Source organism: Eschrichtius robustus, chromosome 16 (assembly GCF_028021215.1).
Source record: "Eschrichtius robustus isolate mEscRob2 chromosome 16, mEscRob2.pri, whole genome shotgun sequence".
Lineage (NCBI taxonomy): Eukaryota > Metazoa > Chordata > Mammalia > Artiodactyla > Eschrichtiidae > Eschrichtius > Eschrichtius robustus.
In genome coordinates, this window is record NC_090839.1 from 23476724 (window position 1) to 23499487 (window position 22764).

Here is a 22764-nt window from a genome sequence, read left to right on the forward strand (position 1 = left end):
TTATTAGAAAGATTTCCACCACGTACCACCTGGTCCCTGTTTTTAAAAACTGAGGCTACCCAGCACCCTCAAGTTAACTGCTTCTCTACAACTCAAGGTCATTCAAGAACTAGCTGCCAAACTACTGCTCTGGGCCAGGCACCGAGCCAGATGTGGAAGAATGATGTGCTTGTCCCCGTCCTCAAGGATCTCAGTCTGGTGCGGGGACACGTCCTACCTTAGGGTCTGTGACGGAGGGGATAGGTGCAAGAGTGAGGTTTATACACAGTCTGGGGAGAACAGGGTGACTCGGTCAGCTGGGGGAGTCTCTGGGAAGGCTGTATCAAGGAGAGACACTGCCAGGGTGTGACAGCACTTTACAGTTTGCAAGGCACATTCACATCCATTGTCTCACCTGCTCCTCACTCTAGTCCCGTGAGGGAGTTCAGGCCTGGTCTGGTTTCTGGTTTTCTGTATACTGGATTCACATCAGCACCCGCTTCTGGAAGGAGCACTGAATGGGGCCACAGCCCTAAGCCCTGGCATGTGGAAGCCAAGACCTCCACAGTGGGTGAAGGCAGTGCTCCCCTGAATCCTCCACAGAAGCTTCTTGGGAAGGTTCACCCAGGACCCAGCCAGCTGGTGGCCAAATGTGTTTTTAGTCAAGGACTTAGAAATCAGATGTTCCCTAAATCCTCCAAAGGGCCAGTCTTGTAAATCCCTAAACTTTCCGGCAGATCTGACGGGACCCGGTGGTCCCCTCACTGACCATTTGGCCTCCTCTTGGCGCCCCGACTTTCGGAGGCCAGGGAAGATCTTTATTTTAATGACATTTCCTCGTAATCCCTTCATTTCTCTTCCGCACTCTCAAGGGGCCGCCGCAGTGGCCCGCTCTCTCCTGCCCTACTTTTCCTTTCTCTGAATCCTGGGAGGCATTTCTCTGCACTTCCTGGAGGTGCTCTTGCCTGGGAGGCCCAGGCAGTTCCAATCCTTCCATCACCTCTGTTAACACTGAGCTCAGATGGTCCCTCCTTCAAAGCCTCGTCCAGCCAGGAGACCCCTGATTCCTCACGGTGGCTTTGGAGCAGAGGGCAGGGAACATTGTGCCCCATGAATATTTCTTGAGCCCTTAGTCTGTGTATGGCCCCGAGCTGGACCAAGCTAAGCGAGAAGACGAATTAGTCAGCGGGGGTAGCGAATGTGTGAACAGACATGAGAGTCCTATATGACTGCGCTGCCGTGGAAGGAAGCCTGGGTGTGGCCCACGGGAGCCCTGATCAGCCTGGGGGAATCAGAGGAATATCAAAAAACAGGTGAGGCTCTGGCTAGGCCTTGGAGGACGCACAGGAGTCCAGAGGTGGACAAAGTGGGGAAGAGTGTAAGGAAGAGGGACACAGCATGCCATGTTTGGGGGACTGGGAGGAATTATGCACAGGTGGGGAGCTGGTCTGTGTGCTCTGGGGAAGAGGGGGTGGAGGGGGAGGGGAGATAGGGCTGGAACTGCAGGTGGGGACTTGATCATGAGGGTCCTGCAGTGTCAATCAGGGAGTGTGGCCTTCACCCTGGGAGCAGTGGGGAGCCCGAGGGCTCATCAAGTTTGGGTGGGAGAAGGATCACCCAGCAGTTCTGTGGGGCCGCCTGGAGGTGGGCGCTGTGACCCACGTGATTGCTGACAGTGGTCTACCTAGGGCAGGGGTACTGGGGCTGGGGGACAGCAGACAGATTCAGGAGATATTTAGACTATAAAATCAATCAGACTTGGGGCTGATTAGATGTAGAGGATGAAGTAGAGAGAGGAGTCAGGGATGACTCCTAGGTTTCTATCCTGAGTGACTGGGGTACATATTGAATACTAAGCTTTGGGTTATAACAGGGGTTGACAAACTTTTTCTTAAAAGGTCAATGGTAAATATTTGAGACTTGTGGACCATTCGGTGCTTCAAAGCTGCCATAGACAATATATAAATGAATGGGCATGGCTGTGTTCTAGCAAAATTTTTTTACAAGAACAGGCTGGCCATGGCCATACTTTGCCAACCCGAGCTATAAACAACAACTAAGCTGGTTTTAACGTAAAGTGGAAAAACCCATATAATTGAAAAAGTCCAGAATTGGTGGGCTTCAGGCACAGTTCAGTCAGAGTTCCAGTTCTGTCTCACTGATATTTTCTCAACCCAGTACTTCTCCATGTGTCAGCTCCATCCTAAGGCTGGCTTCCCATATGAGTGCAAGACAGCCGCAGCTGTTCCAGACAAATCACATCATCAGGAGCATGAGGAGGGATTAATCTTCCAGCCAAGTCCTAAGTGTCACTCTTTTTTTTCTTTTAACATCTTTATTGGAGTATAATTGCTTTACAATGGTGTGTTAGTCTCTGCTTTATAACAAAGTGAATCAGCTATACATATACATATAGCCTCATATCCCCTCCCTCTTGCGTCTCCCTCCCACCCTCCCTATCCCACCCCTCTAGGTGGTCACAAAGCACCGAGCTGATCTCCCTGTGCTATGCGGCTGCTTCCCACTAGCTATCTGTTTTACATTTGGTAGTGTATATATGTCCATGCTACTCTCTCACTTCGTCCCAGCTTACCCTTCCCCCTCCCTGTGTCCTCAAGTCCATTCTCTACGTCTGCATCTTTATTCCTGTCCTGCTCCTAGGTTCTTCAGAACCTTTTTTTTTTTTTTTTAGATTCCATATATATGTGTTAGCATACGGTATTTGCTTTTCTCTTTCTGACTTACTTCACTCTGTATGACAGACTAGGTCCATCCACCTCACTACAAATAACTCAATTTCGTTTCTTTTTATGGCTGAGTAATTTGTATTTAATTTTTGATAGTTTGATTAATACGTGTCTTGGAGTGTTTCTCCTTGGATTTATCCTGTATAGGACTCTCTGTGCTTCCTGGACTTGACTATTTCCTTTCCCATATTAGGGAAGTTTTCAACTATAATCTCTTCAAATATTTTCTCAGTCCCTTTCTTTTTCTCTTCTTCTTCTGGGACCCTTATAATTCGAATGTTGGTGCGTTTAATGCTGTCCCAGAGGTCTCTGAGACTGTCCTCAATTCTTTTCATTCTTTTTTCTTTATTCTGCTCTGCAGTAGTTATTTCCACTATTTTATCTTCCAGGTCACTTATCCATTCTTCTGTCTCAGTTATTCTGCTATTGATCCCTTCTAGAGAATTTTAAATTTCATTTATTGTGTTGTTCATCTCTGTTTGTTTGCTCTTTAGTTCTTCTAGGTCCTTGTTAAACGTTTCTTGTATTTTCTCCATTCTATTTACAAGATTTTGGATCACCTTTACTATCATTACTCTGAATTCTTTTTCAGGTAGACTGCCTATTTCCTCTTCATTTGTTTGGTCTGGTGGGTTTTTACCTTGCTCCTTCATCTGCTGTGTGTTTCTCTGTCTTCTCATTTTGCTTAACTTACTGTGTTTGGGGTCTCCTTTTCACAGGCTGCAGGTTCGTAGTTCCCGTTCTTTTTGGTGTCTGCCCCCCAGTGGCTAAGGATGGTTCAGTGGGTTGTGTAGGCTTCCTGGTGGAGGGGACTGGTGCCTGTGTTCTGGTGGGTGAGGCTGGATCTTGTCTTTCTGGTGGGCAGGACCACGTCTGGTGGTGTGTTTTGGGGTGTCTGTGACCTTATTATGATTTTAGGTAGCCTCTATGCTAATGGGTGCAGTTGTGTTCCTGTCTTGCTAGTTGTTTGGCATAGGGTGTCCATCACTATAGCTTGCTGGTCGTTGAGTGGAGCTGGGTCTTAGCGTTGAGATGGAGATCTCTGGGAGAGCTCTCGCCGATTGGTATTATGTGGAGCCGGGAGGTCTCTGGTGGACCAATGTCCTGAACTCGGCTCTCCCACCTCAGAGGCTCAGGCCTGACACCCGGCCGGAGCACCAAGACCCTGTCAGTCACATGGCTTTTCACTCCCTTTAACACAATGCTGACTTGACTCAGACTCAGATCCCCTCCTGGGGCCACACGCGCCTCTGGGCGACGCCAGGCGGCAGAGCTCCTGGTCTCCACGCTTCCTTCACAGTGGTCCTTCCGGATGCAGCCCGGCGAGGGTTGCCGTCAGCTCCTTTGTCCGAGGGAAACCGTTCATGCCAGAAGCTTACCGACTCTCGGGCCCTGTGTTTAGTGCGGGCAGCTGTTCCTGGAGGCCCATCTCGGGCTCGGAGGCACCGGGGTCCTAAGTGTCACTCTGATTGGACTTGCTTATGTCATATGTCCATCCAGGAACCAGTCATTGTGCCTGGGGGATGGGACACACTGATTGGCTTAGCCTGGGTCATGTGCTCTATCCCTGAGTGGGGGAGGTAGAGTCAGTTTCCGGGGAACCACGTGGCTTCCCAGTGAAAATCAGGGTCTGGCAGGATGGTGGAAAAAAGGGAGGAATGCAAGAAAAGCAAAAGTATATGCCCCTCCAAAGACTTGTACGTGAATATACATAGCAGCGTTATTCATAATAGCCCCAAATCCAAATTCCCATCAAGCAGCGAACAGATAAACAAAATGTCATATATCCGTAAGATGGAATACCACTCAGCAGTAAAAGGGAAAGAAGTACTGATATGTGCAACAATGTAGATGAACATAAAAAACAATACGCTGAGTGGAGGAAGTTAGACACAAAGACTACGTGTTATATGTTTCCATTTATAGGAACTTTCTAGAAAAGGTAAAACTAGAAAGCAGATCAGTGGTTGCCTGGGGCCTGGGATGGGAGTGGGGATTGACTGCAAATGTGCACAAGGGGATTTGGGATTGTGGTTAACTGTTGCACACTATAAATTTATTAAATCTCATCCAAATGAATAAAATAAGTAAACTCTAGGGTATGTAAATTATACCCCAATAAAGCTGTTTTTAAAAAAGGCTGATGGGGGCAAAGAGGATGCTATGGCTATTAGGGTCCACGCAGAGAACGATGGTGCCACTCACGAATCAGGGGACAGAGAGGCAAGGGCAGGCTTGAGGGCAAATGCTGAGGTCCCTCTGGACAGGCTGAGCAGGAGGTGCTTCTGGGACATCGGGAGTGCCATCCAGCAGAGCTCCGGGTAAAGGCCAGGGATGGAGCTGGGGGTGTGGGGATGGTGGGTGCTCCGAAGGACACTGAAGCGGTGGCAGTGGATGAGTCCCCCCGAGAGGGTGTGGTCTAAGAAGAGAAGGCTGCCATGATAGAGCCCTGAGAAGCAGAAACGTCTAGTGGACCAACAGAGGAAAGGAAACCGGCCAAAGCATGAGATACTTTGATAGCCAGAGAAGCTAGCAGAGGTCCCAGTCAGGGCACGTGCCAATGCCCAGAGCCTGGGGCGCTGTGGACTGAGGTGTGGCCACCAGGTAAACCACAGGAGGTCCCGGTGGCCTTGGCGAGAACAGTGACTATGGAAGGGTGAGATGTGATCCAGGCTGCAGTGGGTGAGAAATACAAGGGGTCGGTGAGCATAGTCAACACCGCTGAGAAGCTCAGCTGGCGAGGGAAGGAGGAAGCGGGGTAGCTGGGGGCAGGGTGGAAACCAAAGGCAGAAGCAGTGGGCGTGGTCCACACTCTTGATAGGTGTGGCTGGGAAGAGGAGGAGACAGGCGGTGTGGGGCAGCTGCAGCCACTCCAAGCTCCATGACACTCCTGGAACCGGGCCACCTGCCCGTCGCCCATGCCGCCACGCCCCATCAAGGCACCCCAGCTACTCACACTGGGGAGACATGGCTCTTGCTGGGGCTGGCTCCCAACCTGCCCTGGCCACTGTCCGCTGACCAACACAGTCTGGCTGCATCTCAAGTGTGGCCAGGCTGGGCATGGAGGTGGCGGCATTTAATGGAGCATAGGACGGCTCTCGGGCATTGTTCTAACCTTTTCTCCAGACCCCACCCACAGGGTCCTGGCCCTCGGAGACAAATTCTGGGAGTGCTTTGTGTGACAGCTTTGTGTGAAATGTCAAGTGGGAGGGAATTCCCTGGTGGTCCAGTGGTTAGGACTCGGCGCTTCCACTGCCGTGGCCCGGGTTCAATCCCTGGTCAGGGAACTAAGATTCCCACAAGCCGTGCTACAGCCAAATAAATAAATAAATAAATAAAAAGAGGGTTAAAAAAAAAAAAATGTCAAGTGGGAGAAACTTCTCGGCACTACCTTCACTTTAGGTCTGGGCATCACCCCCCCACCAGATAACCCAGATGCCCATCAGCCCGGGGGGCATGAGACTGGTACCGGTCAGCCTATTTTTCCAATTCTACACATAGCTATCAGTTGGCTCCTCCCCACAGCCCTGACAGGTTGTCATCATTACATCCATCTGGCTGACAAGGAGAATGAGACTCAGAGAGGTTGAGTGGCTCAGCTAAGGTCACACAGCAAGTGAGTAGCACAAGTGGGTTTGGCACCCAGGTCAACCTGCCTCAAGAGCCTGCTCCCTTTCCCCCACTGACCCTTGACAAAAGGTGTGGAAAACAAAAGAGGAGGGCAGGAGGGGTGGGGGAGGGGAGGACGGAGTTCTGAATGGCAAAGTGGTGAACCAGGTTGGAGCCCCAGTTCTGCCCCAGCTCCTGGGGCCAGGGTGAGTCACTCTCCCACACAAGGCCTCAGTTTCCCTAGCTGTACAATGAGCTCTTAGGTCCCTTGTGGCTGCCACATGCTGAGTTCTGTGACCAGGTGCTTATCGGAGACACTTCTGCCCTTTATGGTAGAAACAAAAAAACGTCCCTGGGAAGGTTAGCAGCAGGAAAAGGCCATGGTGGGGGGAAAAGGGTCTCCTTTACCAGGCCGGGCCCTGGAGGAGCTGCACCCAGGGAATATGGCCAAGCCCAGCCTATATGCTGGCTCAGCACTTCGCTGGGACAAAGGCCCAGCCTGATATCATTGTGCCTCTTGCAGGAGCTGCCCCGTCTCAGTCATCCCAGCAGGACCTGCCACGGATTTGCATGAGTCTCTCCTCTTTCTCAGCTGTGGCCTCCCTGTCTGCAACCCTCCAGCGAAGGAGCTCTCCAGGCCAGCTTTCTCCCCACCCTCAGCTCCCCTGCCCACCCCTCCTCCCTGCTTCCACAACTGCAGGCCCTCTGGAGCCTCACGGTTGCCCTAGTGTCTCCATGGGAGATGCCTGAAGGCTGACCCATTAGTCAGAGAGTGAAGACCTTCCAAAAGGAATCAGAGTCCCAGAGAGGGTAAGTGCCTAAGCAAGGCCACACAGCAGACACGGGGGCCAGCATGGAACCTGGGCCTCTGACCACTCAGCTCATTTCTGTGGCCCCTTCCAATGGTTTTTATGATATAAAATATTTTATTCTTCTTTATGTCTTTGTGTTATGTTTATAACTCAGACCCACATCCTAATTTTCAGTTCACCAGATATATTCACAGTCACTCAAATGCTGCTCCCTGAAGTGACCATGGCTCAGTCCCCTTTCTGCCCACACAGGTGACCTCACCCAGCCTTGTGGCTTTTAACACCCTCTCTCTCTCTGCCCCTCCCTCCTCCTCTTCCCTCCTCCTATTCTCTCTCTCCCCACATTCAGTCCATCAGGAAATTGTATTGTCCCTACCTCCAAAACATCTCCAGAATCCAACCACCCCTTGCCACCTCCACCTCTGCCACCTGGTCCCAGCCACCATCGTCTCTCTCCTGGATTAGAGCTGTAGCCTCCCCATGGCCTCCCTGCCTCCACTCTCGATCCCTTCAGCCTGGTCTCCACACAGTAGCCAGAGGATCCTGTTAAGATGCAAGTCTTGGAGATTAACCAAGATGGCGGAGTAGAAGGACGTGCTCTCACTCCCTCTTGCGAGAGCACTAGAATCACAACTGGCTGCTGGACAATCATCGACAGGAAGACACTGGACTTCACCAAGGAGGATACCCCACGTCCAAGGACAGAGGAGAAGCCACAGTGAGACAGTAGGAGGGGCGCAATCAGAGTAAAATCAACTCCCATAACTGCTGGGTGGGTGACTCACAGACTGGCGAACACTTATATCACAGAAGTCCACCCACTGGAGTGAAGGTTCTGAGCCCCACGTCAGGCTTCCCAACCTGGGGGTCCGGCAACGGGAGGAGGAATTCATAATCAGACTTTGAAGCCTAGTGGGAATTGACTGCAAGACTTCGACAGGACTGGGGGAAACAGAGACCCCACTCTTGGAGGGCGCACACGGAATAGTGTGCGCATCGGGACCCGGGGGAAGGAGCAGTGACCCTGGGGGAGACTGAACCAGACCTACCTGCTAGTGTTGGAGGGTCTCCTGCAGAGGCGGGGGCTGGCTCTGTTTCACCGTGGGGACAAGGACACTGGCAGCGGAGGTTCTGGGAAGTACTCCTTGGCGTGAGCCCTCCCAGAGTCTGCCATTAGCCCCACCAAAGAGCCCAGGTAGGCTCCAGTGTTGGGTTGCCTCAGGCAAAACAACCAACAGGGAGGGAACCCAGCCCCACCCATCAACAGTCAAGGGGATTAAAGTTTTACGGAGCTCTGACCGCCACAGCAACAGTCAGCTCTACCCACCACCAGAGCCTCCCATCAAGCCTCTTAGATAGCCTCAACCACCAGAGGGCAGACAGCAGAAGCAAGAAAAACTACAATCCTGCAGCCTGTGGAACAAAAACCACATTTACAGAAAGACAGACAAGATGAAAAGGCAGAGGGCTATATACCAGATGAAGGAACAAGAAAAAACCCCAGAAAAACAACTAAATGAAGTGGAGATAGGCAACCTTCCAGAAAAAGAATTCAGAATAATGATAGTGAAGATGATCCAGGACCTCAGAATAAGAATGGAGGCAAAGATTGAGAAGATGCAAGAAATGATTAACAAAGACCTAGAAGAATTAAAGAACAAACAAACAGAGATGACCAATACAATAACTGAAATGAAAACTACACTAGAAGGAATCAATAGCAGAGTAACTGAGGCAGAAGAACGGATAAGTGACCTGGAAGACAGAATGGTGGAATTCACTGCTGTGGAACAGAATAAAGAAAAAAGAATGAAAAGAAATGAAGACAGCCTAAGAGACCTCTGGGACAACATTAAACGCAACAACATTTGCATTATAGGGGTCCCAGAAGGAGAAGAGAGAGAGAAAGGACCCGAGAAAATATCTGAAGAGATTATAGTCGAAAACTTCCCTAACATGGGAAAGGAAATAGCCACCCAAGTCCAGGAAGCGCAGAGAGTCCCATACAGGATAAACCCAAGGAGAAACACGCCGAGACACATAGTAATCAAAGTGGCAAAAATTAAAGACAAAGACAAATTCTTGAAAGCAGCAAGGGAAAAACGACAAATAACATACAAGGGAACTCCCATAACATTAACAGCTGATTTCTCAGCAGAAACTCTACAAGCCAGAAGGGAGTGGCATGATATACTTCAAGTGATGAAAGGGAAGAACCTACAACCAAGATTACTCTACCCGGCAAGGATCTCATTTAGATTTGATGGAGAAACCAAAAGCTTTACAGACAAGCAAAAGCTAAGAGAATTCAGCACCACCAAACCAGCTCTACAACATATGCTAAAGGAACTTCTCTAAGTGGGAAACACAAGAGAAGGAAATGACCTACAAAAACAAACCCAAAACAATTAAGAAAATGGTCATAGGAACATATATATCGATAATTACCTTAAACATGAATGGATTAAATGCTCCAACCAAAAGACACAGGCTTGCTGAATGGATACAAAAACAAGACCCATATATATGCTGTCTACAAGAGACCCACTTCAGACCTAGGGACACATACAGACTGAAAGTGAGGGGATGGAAAAAGATATTCCATGCAAATGGAAATCAGAAGAAAGCTGGAGTAGCTATACTCATATCAGATAAAATAGACTTTAAAATAAAGAATGTTACAAGAGACAAGGAAGGACACTACATAATGATCAAGGGATCAATCCAAGAAGAAGATATAACAATTATAAATATATATGCACCCAACATAGGAGCACCTCAATACATAAGGCAACTGCTAACAGCTATAAAAGAGGAAATTGACAGTAACACAATCATAGTGGGGGACTTTAACACCTCACTTACACCAATGGACAGATCATCCAAAATGAAAATAAATAAGGAAACAGAAGCTTTAAATGACACAATAGACCAGATAGATTTAATTGATATTTATAGGACATTCCTTCCAAAAACAGCAGATTACACTTTCTTCTCAAGTGCGCAAGGAACATTCTCCAGGATAGATCACATCTTGGGTCACAAATCAAGCCTCAGTAAATTTAAGAAAATTGAAATCATATCAAGCATCTTTTCTGACCACAATGCTATGAGATTAGAAATGAATTACAGGGAAAAAAACGTAAAAAACAAAAACACATGGAGGCTAAACAATACGTTACTAAATAACCAAGAGATCACTAAAGAAATCAAAGAGGAAATCAAAAAATACCTAGAGACAAATGATAATGAAAACATGACGACCCAAAACCTATGGGATGCAGCAAAAGCAGTTCTAAGAGGGAAGTTTATAGCTATACAAGCCCACCTAAAGAAACAAGAAAAATCTCAAGTAAACAATCTAACCTTACACCTAAAGAAACTAGAGAAAGAAGAACAAACAAAACCCAAAGTTAGCAGAAGGAAAGAAATCATAAAGATCAGAGCAGAAATAAATGAAATAGAAACAAAGAAAACCATAGCAAAGATCAATAAAACTAAAAGCTGGTTCTTTGAGAAGATAAACAAAATTGATAAGCCATTAGCCAGACTCATCAAGAAAAAGAGGGAGAGGACTCAAATCAATAAAATCAGAAATGAAAAAGGAGAAGTTATAACAGACACTGCAGAAATACAAAGCATCCTAAGAGACTACTACAAGCAACTCTATGCGAATAAAATGGACAACCTGGAAGAAATGGACAAATTCTTAGAAAGGTATAACCTTCCAAGACTGAACCAGGAAGAAATAGAAAATATGAACAGATCAATCACAAGTAATGAAATTGAAACGGTGATTAAAAATCTTCCAACAAAAAAAAGTCCAGGACCAGATGGCTTCACAGGTGAAATCTATCAAACATTTAGAGAAGAGCTAATACCTATCCTTCTCAAACTCTTCCAAAAAATTGCAGAGGAAGGAACACTCCCAAACTCATTCTATGAGGCCACCATCACCCTGATACCAAAACCAGACAAAGACACTACAAAAAAAGAAAATTACAGACCAATATCACTGATGAATATGGATGCAAAAATCCTCAACAAAATACTAGCAAACAGAATCCAACAACACATTAAAAGGATCATACACCACGATCAAGTGGGATTTATCCCAGGGATGCAAGGATTCTTCAATATACGCAAATCAATCAATGTGATACACCATATTAACAAATTGAAGAAGAAAAACCATAGGATCATCTCAATAGATGCAGAAAAAGCTTTTGACAAAATTCAACACCCATTTCTGATAAAAACTCTCCAGAAAGTGGGCATAGAGGGAACCTACCTCAACATAATAAAGGCCATATATGACAAACCCACAGCAAACATCATTCTCAACGGTGAAAAACTGAAAGCATTTCCTCTAAGATCAGGAACGAGACAAGGATGTCCACTCTCACCACTGTTATTCAACATAGTTCTGAAAGTCCTAGCCACGGCAATCAGAGAAGAAAAAGAAATAAAAGGAATACAAATTGGAAAAGAAGAAGTAAAACTGTCACTGTTTGCAGATGACATGATACTATACATAGAAAATCCTAAAAATGCCACCAGAAAACTGCTAGAGCTAATTAATGAATATGGTAAAGTTGCAGGATACAAAATTAATGCACAGAAATCTCTTGCATTCCTATACACTAATGATGAAAAATCTGAAAGAGAAATTATGGAAACACTCCCATTTACCATTGCAACAAAAAGAATAAAATACCTAGGAATAAACCTACCTAGGGAGACAAAAGACCTGTATGCAGAAAACTATAAGACACTGATGAAAGAAATTAAAGATGATACCAACAGATGGAGAGATATACCATGTTCTTGGATTGGAAGAATCAACATTGTGAAAATGACTATACTACCCAAAGCAATCTACAGATTCAATGCAATCCCTATCAAATTACCAATGGCATTTTTTACGGAACTAGAACAAATCATCTTAAAATTTGTATGGAGACACAAAAGACCCCGAATAGCCAAAGCAGTCTTGAGGGGAAAAAACGGAGCTGGAGGAATCAGACTCCCTGACTTCAGACTATACTACAAAGCTACAGTAATCAAGACAATATGGTAGTGGCACAGAAACAGAAACATAGATCAATGGAACAAGATAGAAAGCCCAGAGATAAACCCACGCACCTATGGTCAACTAATCTATGACAAAGGAGGCAAAGATATACAATGGAGAAAAGACAGTCTCTTCAATAAGTCGTGCTGGGAAAACTGGACAGCTACATGTAAAAGAATGAAATTAGAATACTCCCTAACACCATACACAAAAATAAACTCAAAATGGATTAGAGACCTAAATGTAAGGCCAGACACTATCAAACTCTTAGAGGAAAACGTAGGCAAAACACTCTATGACATAAATCACAGCAAGATCCTTTTTGACCCCACTCCTAGAGAAATGGAAATAAAAACACAAATAAACAAATGGGACCTAATGAAACTTCAAAGCTTTTGCACAGCAAAGGAAACCATAAACAAGACGAAAAGACAACCCTCAGAATGGGAGAAAATATTTGCAAACGAATCAACGGACAAAGGATTAATCTCCAAAATATATAAACAGCTCATTCAGCTCAATATTAAAGAAACAAACACCCCAATCCAAAAATGGGCAGAAGACCTAAATAGACATTTCTCCAAAGAAGACATACAGATGGCCAAGAAGCACATGAAAAGATGCTCACCATCACTAATTATTAGAGAAATGCAAATCAAAACTACAATGAGGTATCACCTCACACCAGTTAGAATGGGCATCATCAGAAAATCTACAAACAACAAATGTTGGAGAGGGTGTGGAGAAAAGGGAACCCTCTTGCACTGTTGGTGGGAATGTAAATTGATACAGCCACTATGGAGAACAGTATGGAGGTTCCTTAAAAAACTAAAAATAGAATTACCGTATGACCCAGCAATCCCACTACTGGGCATATACCCAGAGAAAACCGTAATTCAAAAAGACACATGCACCCGAATGTTCATTGCAGCACTATTTACAATAGCCAGGTCATGCAAGCAACCTAAATGCCCATCGACAGATGAATGGATAAAGAACTCGTGGTACATCTATACAATGGAATATTACTCAGCCATAAAAAGAAACGAAATTGAGTCATTTGTTGAGACGTGGATTCATCTAGAGACTGTCATACAGAGTGAAGTAAGTCAGAAAGAGAAAAACAAATATCGTATATTAACGCATGTATGTGGAACCTAGAAAAATGGTACAGATGAACCGGGTTGCAGGGCAGAAGTTGAGACACAGATGTAGAGAACAAACGTATGGACACCAAAGGGGGAAAACTGCGGTGGGGTGGGGATGGTGGTGTGCTGAATTGGGCGTTTGGGATTGACATGTATAAAGTGATGTGTATAAAATTGATGACTGGCTAAAAAAAAAAAAAAAGATGCAAGTCTCTGCTCAAAGCCCTCAGGGCTCTCACCTCACCAGTAGTGAAAAGACAAAGACCATGCCTTGGCTTATAGGGCCAAACACATCTGGCCTCCACGTGCCCTCTGACCTCACCTCCTACCACTCTCCCCATCAAGTACCCCCTGTTCCCCCTGTACTGGCCTCCTAGCTGTTCTTCCGTCACAATCCGCTCCCACCCCAGGCCCTTTGCACTTGCTGTTTCCACCACCTGGAGCACTCCTCCTTGGATATCCACATGACTCCCACCCTCCCTCATTTCTTTGAAGTCTCTGCCAAAAGTCACCTCCTCAGAGAGGCCATCCTGGACCTGGACCCCCCCGTCTAACCGTGCTCTCACTCTCTGTCCCTTTGCCCTGCTTTATAGCGTGCATCACCACCCGGATTCTAGTACATCGTACCTACTGGTTGGTTGGATGAGTCCCATCCCGAAAGTAAGCCCAGGAGGGAAGACACTATCTCTTTTCCTTACTGATGTATCTGGAGCCCCCAGCCCAGTGGCTGGGACATAGATGATGCTCAATAAATACTTATTGAGCAAATGACAGGATGAGCCCTAGCTCCTGCCCTAATGTCTTGTAGGGCATCTGCCATTTACAGCATCATTACAATGACATGCCAGGTCCTGCCAACTGGCAGAGCTGACATGAAGATAAGGGTAAACCCAGCAGCAGCAGGTGTTACTCGCTCCTCTGTGCCATGAAATCGGGTCCCCCTAACTCTGTGAACCCTCTTCCATTATCCCCATTTTACAGAGGGAACTGTAGGCTCTGAGAGGCGAAATGACTTGCCTGAGGTCAGAGAGGCAGCATGCATTAGAGCTGGCATTAAAATCTAGATCTGTTGGGCCCACAGACACCCCACCACAACTCTAGCTTCCCTGGCCTGGCATCTGACGCCTCAGGTCTTCAGGGTTCCTGAGTTAGGGGCGCATGGTGGTGCCAGGTGACAGGCAGGGTGAAGTCACCCTGATGGGAAGAACAGTGCCCCCCCTCCCCCCGCCAGACCAGCCTCTGGGGGCAGCAGAGGTCTCACACCCAAAGTAGGAGGGGCCAGGTATCAGTGACTACATCCCTCTCTGGCCTCTCCAAAGGGGAGACAGAGCCCTCAGCACACGTCACCTCCCTGCCATCTGCTGCTGGGACGCACTGAGTAATCACCTACTGTGTGCAGAGGTCTGTGCTGACACTGTGGGAACAAAAGGGTATCATCACCCACTCCCTCCCCACCTGCTGGTACTGTGGGCAAGCAAGCCCCTTGTCAGCCATCATGTCATCTGATCTCCCCATAGAAATAACAGCTGAGTAATATCAGGCCCATTTTACAGGCCAAGAAAGTGAGGCCCACATTTTTGTCAAGCACCTGCCAATCCAGGTATCTAAAGAAGCTGAATTCTGAGTCTCAGAAGGGTCAGGACGGGGCAGGTGCTGGCATGAGGAGAGAACGTCCCCAGGGCCAGGATGATGGATGAGATCGCAGGAGGCCACCCCCACTGCCCTGCCCAGGAGGGACTGTCTTCACCACAACCCAGGCACTTGCTCAAGTCCCACAGCCCTGAGAAACTCATCCATTACCTCGTCTCTGCCCCCACATCCACAGGGGAACTGCCTCTCCAGCACATAAGAAACTGGTGCCAAGGGTGGGATGGAGCCAGCCAGGCCCAAGGTCAAATTGAGCAAGGGGGACAAACCAGGCTGGGCACATGCCAACCTCCTGCCTCCCTGTGCAGATCACTTTCCTGTCCCCAGCCACCTCCTTCAGAGACACAGCTGGGGAAATCACGCAGCCACCCAGGACTCCCATGCTGAAAATGTGGCAACTGTGAGATGCTGCCAGTCTTGTTCGCTTGGGGATGGGGGGCCGGCATGATCACCACTGTGCCCGTTGGGGCTGCTCCAGGGGCAGGAAAGTGGGGCTAAGGTGGGGAGGATGTCGGTATGAGGAAGGTGGCCATCTCCTGGGGATACCGGAGATGCTGGGGATGCTGCTCTCCCAGAAGCACCTTAGGGAATTAAGCTTCCCAAGAAATAGCGATTATTTAGATGCAATGACTGTATAATTTATCTTCCAAACCAGGAGCTTATAAGATTGAAAGGGAAGCTGTTAATAATTACTCCAGAACTGACCTGGGAAAATCGTGACATGGGCACGTTAATTACTGAACACCTACTATGTGCCATGAACGCTGGATACTTTGCGGGCATCATCAGTTTTTATCCTCATAATGACCCATGAAAAGGCACTGTAGCCACGCTGGCCTCCTCCCTGTTCCTCTGTCATGTCTGAGTTCCCACCACTAGAGCCCTTGTCTTGGGCTAAGGTACTGAAAGGTCCTGTTACAAGACACACCCCCTCACTGCCATGACCCCATTCCCACCATAATCAACCCATTTTCAGCCATTGTGACTTCCCATTTCATAGGGAACAGATTTCAAGGTCGGGGTATGGATGAGAAAGAGTAGAAAGTGAATGGGGAAGACGTGGGGCTGGGAAGGAGGATAATTGGGGTCAGGGGGTGAATAAATGGGTCCTAAGACCTTGTAGTGATGGAAGGAAGACAGAGAAAGGAAGTGAAAGGACTTGTATAAGGTGTAGCATTCGAGGTCCTTGGTGAGCCACATAAACCCCACCCACTTCTCTGAATATATCATGTATTAGCTCATCCCACACCACACACCAGGCACAACCTGTTTTTCCTGTCTCCACCACTTTGTGTGTGCTGCTCCCCCATCCACGATTCCATCTGCCAATCTCAGCTGGGCAACATCCTCCCCACTCTTCAAGGCCTGCTTGAAACACCACTGCCTCCAGGAGGCCTTCCCTGATGGCTCCTCTTTAGGGTTTACCCCTCCCTCCCCTGGGCTCAGCACCTTGTTCAGGCTTCCAGTGTCTGTGGAGCGGGGCCCGAGGTCCCGCTAAGGGTGAACAGGGCTGCCTTAGCAGCCCGCCAGCCCATGCTTGCAGGGCAGTTCATCACTGAACCCCTCTAGGCAGCCACAACAGTCTCCCACCAATGATGACAAGCGTGGGGTGCTCATAATGATGCAGACCTTGGACTCTGCCCACAGAGGTTCACATCCCAGGAATCTCGATGGGGCCAGGAATCTGAAGTGTCAAGTCTCTCCAAGGGATTTCAGTACGTGCTAAATTTCAAGGCCCTCTAACAAGGCAGGTGAGGAGTAAATATCTGCTGGAATGAAAAACGTCATAGAATCAGGAGGCGGCTGCCCCTGATGTCCTGAAGGAAAGCCCTCATGATGGGGCTCGCTCATTCATTCACCATTTATCAAGTGCCCACAAACTAGTAACAAAGACAACAGCTGACATTGGCTGGCGCTTGCCACCCACAAGGCTCAGTGCTCCTACCAACTGAGCAAACATGCAAAGCAACCCCATGAGGCAGGTGCCATCATTCTCCCCATCTCACAGATGAGGAAACTGAGGCTCACAGAGAAGTGACCTGCCTGAGGTCTCAAACCTGGTAAGTGGCAGAGCTAGGATCTGAACCCAGGCCAACTGGCCCCAGAGTCTACACCACGGTGACCACTGTGGTGTGCACTGGCCGTGGGATATGGCCACGAACAAATGACCCTGGCCCCAGTTTGTCTGCCAGCAGGGAAGAAACACCAAACACATAAAAACACATACTTTTAAATTATGGCACATATGAGGAAGGAAAAGAATCAATGCTTCCAGAAGACAACTGCAGGAGGACTTATTGCAGATCTCCCTGATGATTGTCCCTTTGCCTCAATTTTCTCATCCAGATAATGGAGCAGTGGGGCCAGCTGATCCCTGGAAACTTTCCAGCTAGCACATCCCAGGAATCCAGCTTTCCTTCCTCTGGGCCTTGGTTTCCCCATCTATACAGTGGGCTGGAGGGAGAGCTGAGTCAGTGGCGACCCCTTCAAACTCAGCTCCTGGGTTTCCCAAGGCCAAGTCAGCCTGAGTTTCCCAGAGCCAGGTCTTCAGGTGTGCAACCGCCACCTGTTGTCATGGTAACACTAGAGCCTAGGATGGGCATGTGGTGATGCTGGGACCTGGAAGTGGTGCCCTGGCTCCTTCCCTTCTAGGAAGGCGAGCCTCTGTATCCAGTGGACTCATTGAGCCAGGGGAAGGGGTGGACCCTTGGCTTTGCTGGCTCATCCAGAGCCCTGCTATCTCCATATGGTGAGGATGAGGTGGAGGGTCCCACCCCCCTGAAGACGACCTGCCATCCAGGGCCCCAGCCACAGCTGAGAGCCATTTCGTTCTCCTCAGGGCCCGGTGGTCACTGGGCTCTATCCATGGTGCTGAAACCCCAGCAGCTCTCCTAAGACAGAGTTCCCCTTGGCAAACACTTGCAGGAGCTGACTCTGCTGGGGTTTGGGAATTCAAGAAGGAAGATTAGTACTTGGGGACAGGCAGGGAGCCATGGCCAGTCAGGCTCCACACTTCCCAGCAGTGTGATCTTATGATGGCCCTTTGCCTCTCTGTGCCTCAGTTCCCTCAATGTAACCTGGGGACAATAAGCATTCTGATCTCATGGGTCTGCAGTGAAGAGTGAATGCACAGGAAGTATGTGGTGCATGGAGGGGTCCAATGAATGCTAGCTATTATTGTTAGATTGTGTGCGTGTTATTATTCGTGAGGCTAACTATGATTGGGTGCCTGTTGTGCGCCTGGTCTTCCAAGAATTTTACCTGCGTCTGCTCACAGAAGTCCTGCAAAGTAAGTACTAAAATGAGGATAAGAATACAGACATTCTGGGACTTCCCTGGTGGCCTAGTGGTTAGGATTCCGGGCTTTCACCACTGTGGCCCGGGTTCTATCCCTGGTCAGGGAACTGAGAACCCTGTAAGACACTCAGTGCAGCCAAAAAAAAAAAAAAAAGACATTCTGAAGCTCAGAGAGGTGAAGTTAGCTGCTCAAGATCACACAGCTAGTGAAGTGGGGAGCAGAGATTCAGACCAATGGGCCTTTAAAATCACCAAATCTATCCCACTCCACTTCAGCTGTTCAGATGGGAAAACTGTGGACCAGAACCAGAGAGGGACCTGACTTACCACAAGTCCCCAGGAAACCCAGGGTCCCATCTCCCAGTGCAGATCTCTTCCCACTGCTCCAAACCAAGTTCCCCGTGGCAAGGTGAACAGGACTCCCCCATGCCCACAGCAGCCAGAACTGCAGTCAGGCAGCTCCCTCCACGGTGATTCCCTTTGTTCTGCTGGAGGGTCCTCTGTTAAAAGCAGAGACGTGAAGTGGCCCAGAGACAACATGTGTCAGCTGCAGCCATGGGCCAGCGGCCACTCACTGCCCGCCACTGCCCTTGCCAGCAGGCATCTAAGTGCCAGGAAAAGGGCAGGCCAGGGCAGCACTGCTGGGGCCCCTCCAGCTCTGGCCTGGTTTTCCAGCAAAGAGGAGGTCCAGACATGCACCCAAGCTGCTCCCGTCCCAAATTTCCTGCTGAGTGTAGTGTGCGCACGCACATATGCACATGCAGATATAGTTCAAATCCACCCAATAGAGGGTTCCCGGCAGCCTCAAAACCCCAATTTTTTTCCTTTGGGGAGGCCCAGCCTTGACCTCTGGTGGGGGATAAGGGGCAGGGGAGCCATTAAAGAGTGGGGGGACCCAGAAACCTGGCTTCCTGTCTCAGCTCTGCTCCTTCCAAGCTGGGTGACCTTGAGCAAGTCAAAAAGTTGTCTGATGTGGTACTGCCTGTACAAAAGGGGGTTCCTTGGCCCTAGAGTAGGGCATCAAGGGGATCATGGATTGGAATGGGTTCTGAGACATTAGAATTGGTTGCTGCCCACACAGTGGTGAGAGGCTTAAAGGAGAATCCCAGGGACAAATCCCAGCTCCACGGTTGGGTCCTCCTTGGTCGCCTTTGCCCCAAAGTCGGCAGCAGCCACCATCCCAGGCTCCCCATTTCCCCGTGTGCCCCTCCAATTCACTTTTCACATAGAGGCAGCAGGGGGTCTTTGGAAAATGTAAAGCAGAGCTGTTCACATACCTCCAGAGCCTTTCCAGTGCACTTAGGAGGAGGCCCGAACGCCTGGCTGGGACTTGGAAGACCCCTCGGGGGTCTAATCAGCCCCCGCTCTTCTCACCAGCATCACTAACCCTGCCCCTACCCCTCAGCCCCCGTGGCCACCCTGCCCTCCTCGCTCTTCCCTGAACGTACCAGCCTCTGTCTCACCTCCGAGCTCATGCCTGTGCTGGTCCCCTCACCCGGCTCACTCTCTTCCTACCTTCACACAACTGGCTCCCTCTCATCCCACAGGGCTTAGCCAAAATGTCACCTCCTCTGAGCGGCCTTCCCTGACGTCTAAAGTACCTCCCAGCACCACACACCAGCTCTGGCTTTTGGTTTCTGCTGCCACTTAGAGGGAGAAGCCTCTTTGCTGGCAAACGACAAGGGTACAAAATGGGTGCGCCAGGCAGCTTGGGGCGTACAAGTGGCAGCGTAACAAGTCCTGACATTGAGGAATGCCTCTGCTGAGTGGCCCTGGGCACGTCACCTGCCCTCCATGGGCCTCAGTTTCCCCACCAGGACCATGGGTCAGAGGAGTCGGTCTCTGAGCCCCTTCTAGTTGGCTGTGGTTGCCTCTATCCAGGCCCCACCCTGCTTGACCCATTTTTCTGAGGCTTCTCTGAGCTCATACAGTTGCTCCCTGAGGGGCCCAAACCCATAAATCACAGCTAATTCCACCAAGTGCAGCGGCTGCTGGCGCCCAGGCATCTCGTGGCCATTAATCAACATCGGCGGGACTGAGGCTATTGCAAGGCGGCTTTGGCCTTCAAGGTTAGGGTACTTGGCAAGCTAAGGCTTCAGCCCCTAACAGACTCCCCTTGTCGTGACAGGTCCCCCGCCCAGCCGCACCCACATGCCCACCCTGCCTATCCCCTCCGCATTCAGTCAACAAATGCTCCCATGACTCCCTCTGGAGGCGCCCCCTCAGCTTCCCAGGTCCTCACAGTGAGCGAAGACTGGAGCCATCCTGCACCTGCCATTTATCAGAAAGAAGTCTGAGGCCCAGAGAGGAGGAGTGACTTGCCCAAGGTCACACAGCAAGTGTGTAAAGGCCCCTGGCCATAAAACTTCTGTTTTTGCCCCTTTCACCAGGGAGACCCCAGCCCAGGGAGAAGGCATGCAGGGCCACCGCCCAGCTCCATTCAACCCTGGGAAGATCCCAACTGGCTGTTTTGCCTGTGTTCACAGCCCCCTCTCCGACCTCAGGGGTCTGCTCCAGCTGCCAGGGGCTCCTGGGAAATTAAACCTCTTGTCCCGACATCCGGATCCAACAGGCTGTCTCTGTTCCCACTCTTCAATCTGCTCAAAGTAATGAGGAGAAAGCCTAATGAGGTGTCCCCGGGGAGCTGAGCCTGTACTGCCAGGAGGCAGGAAGCAGGGAAACTGTCGTGGTGCCCACTGGGTGCTGAGGATGATGCCCCAGTAGCACCCGAAAACACTGGGAGGCGGAAGCTGGGGTGACAGGCTGGCTCTTCCCTCAAAGTCCGGGTGGCCCTGGGAGAAGACTGTCTTCCCATCCATTCACCCAGCCAATATCTATCAAGCGCCTACTGTGTGCATTAGAGCAGAGGGAGTGACGGGGGAGAGCCCAGTGGCCTATATGGAAGTGCAGGCTCTGGGCAGACTGCCCAAGACCAAATCCCATCTCCTTCCTGCAGGAGCGTTCCTCATCTCTAAAACGGGAGTGATGGAAACTGTGCCTCTCTCAAAGGGTTACTGAGGGATCAAGGCCTCTGGAGGGGTTTGCATTGTGCCTGGCATGGAGTACATGCTCAGTAAATGCCGGGTATTTCTATTGTCATTGTTGTTCTACGGCAGGTGCTGGGTTAGAGCCCTGAACGAGGTGGATGTGGACTTGGAGCTCACAGAGCTTACCTTTTAGCAAAGGGGAGAGACAAAACTGGTAAAAAAAAAAAAACTGTTATAAATCGTGATAAGTGTCCCAAAGGCATGGGACAGAGAAAACCAGGGGGCCGAGACAGGGTTACAGAAGTCCCCTCTGAAAAGGACAGCAAGCTGAGAACCTTGATGGATAAGAAGGAATAGGGAAGGGTTTCAGGGACAGGAAAGAGCCAAGCAAGAGCCCTGGGGCAGGGAGCAGCTCGGTGTAGTGTTCAAGGACCTGAAAAGAGAGCTGTGTAGGCACAGAGGACTGAGCAACGGGGCGTGTGTCCCCTCTCTGGGTCTCAGTTTCCCTCTCTATGCAAAGAGGGTGACAGAAATGCCCCAGGTCCTCCTCAGAGCTACCAAGGAGCAGACGAATTGCTCCAGGAGGAGCCTGGGGGAGCAGTGGGAGGAGCTTGGGGAGGTCTGGCCCGAACTGCTCTCATGTGACCTTGACCGGTCCCCTTCCCCTTCACCCTCTGGGGCTGACTCAAAGCTGGGAGGGGTGCCTGACTCACTACTTCGGTGACAGCTAATAATGCCACCCCCTCCACCCACTGAATCGCAGCACCTGCATCAAAGCACTTTGGCTCCTGACCCCCTCACCCATCTAGCCTCCTGACCGCCCCCCTGAGGGGCCAGACCTAGCCGCGAGGACCGCCTGGGGTCTCACGGGAGGCTGGAGGGGGGCGCTGTCTGGGAAGCAGCTTCTCCTCTCTCTTCTCACTTTTCTCAGCCCTGCCCCCTGGGGACTCACAGTCAGGGGCCCGGGTGGGTGTGGCCACGGGGACCGAAGTGCCTCAAGACCAGCGGAAACCCCTCGCCTCAGTTGGGTGCACGTGTCCAAGGCACTGGGCCTGGGGCTGGTGACGTAGGGAGCCCTGGTTTCCTCCCTGAGCTCCCCCAGCCCACCACGTGCCCCACGGAGCGTGAGTCACTGAAGTGAAGCCGGCCACGTGCAGGCGAGTCACAAGATGGGGCCCGGCCCTCAGCGTGTGTGCGGGTTGGTCCCAGGGACACCCCTCTCCCGTACCATCCCCACTTCCTGAACAGCCGGGATTTCCTGAGAGAGGGAGGGTGTGCAGGGACCGGCGGGCCGCCAGAAGGGAGGAGCTGACCCTGGGGACGTGGGGGGCCCCCACCCCTACTTGGGGCTCCATTTCCAGAAGGAGAGGGGGTTGGGATCTTAGGCCTCCCTCTACCACAGAGAGGAGAACCACCTCCCACCTTCCCCTCCCCGGAGTTATTAGCATATTCATGAGGGTTGGC

The 22764-nt window shown here is 49.9% G+C and overlaps 1 non-coding gene across 1 annotated transcript; it reads left to right on the forward strand.

The window, feature by feature from the left end:
- Nucleotides 1-5941: 5941 nt before the first annotated feature.
- On the forward strand, nucleotides 5942-6013 carry TRNAG-UCC (transfer RNA glycine (anticodon UCC)). Its single transcript has one exon. It is a non-coding gene; the product is annotated as a tRNA-Gly (tRNA).
- Nucleotides 6014-22764: the final 16751 nt, after the last annotated feature.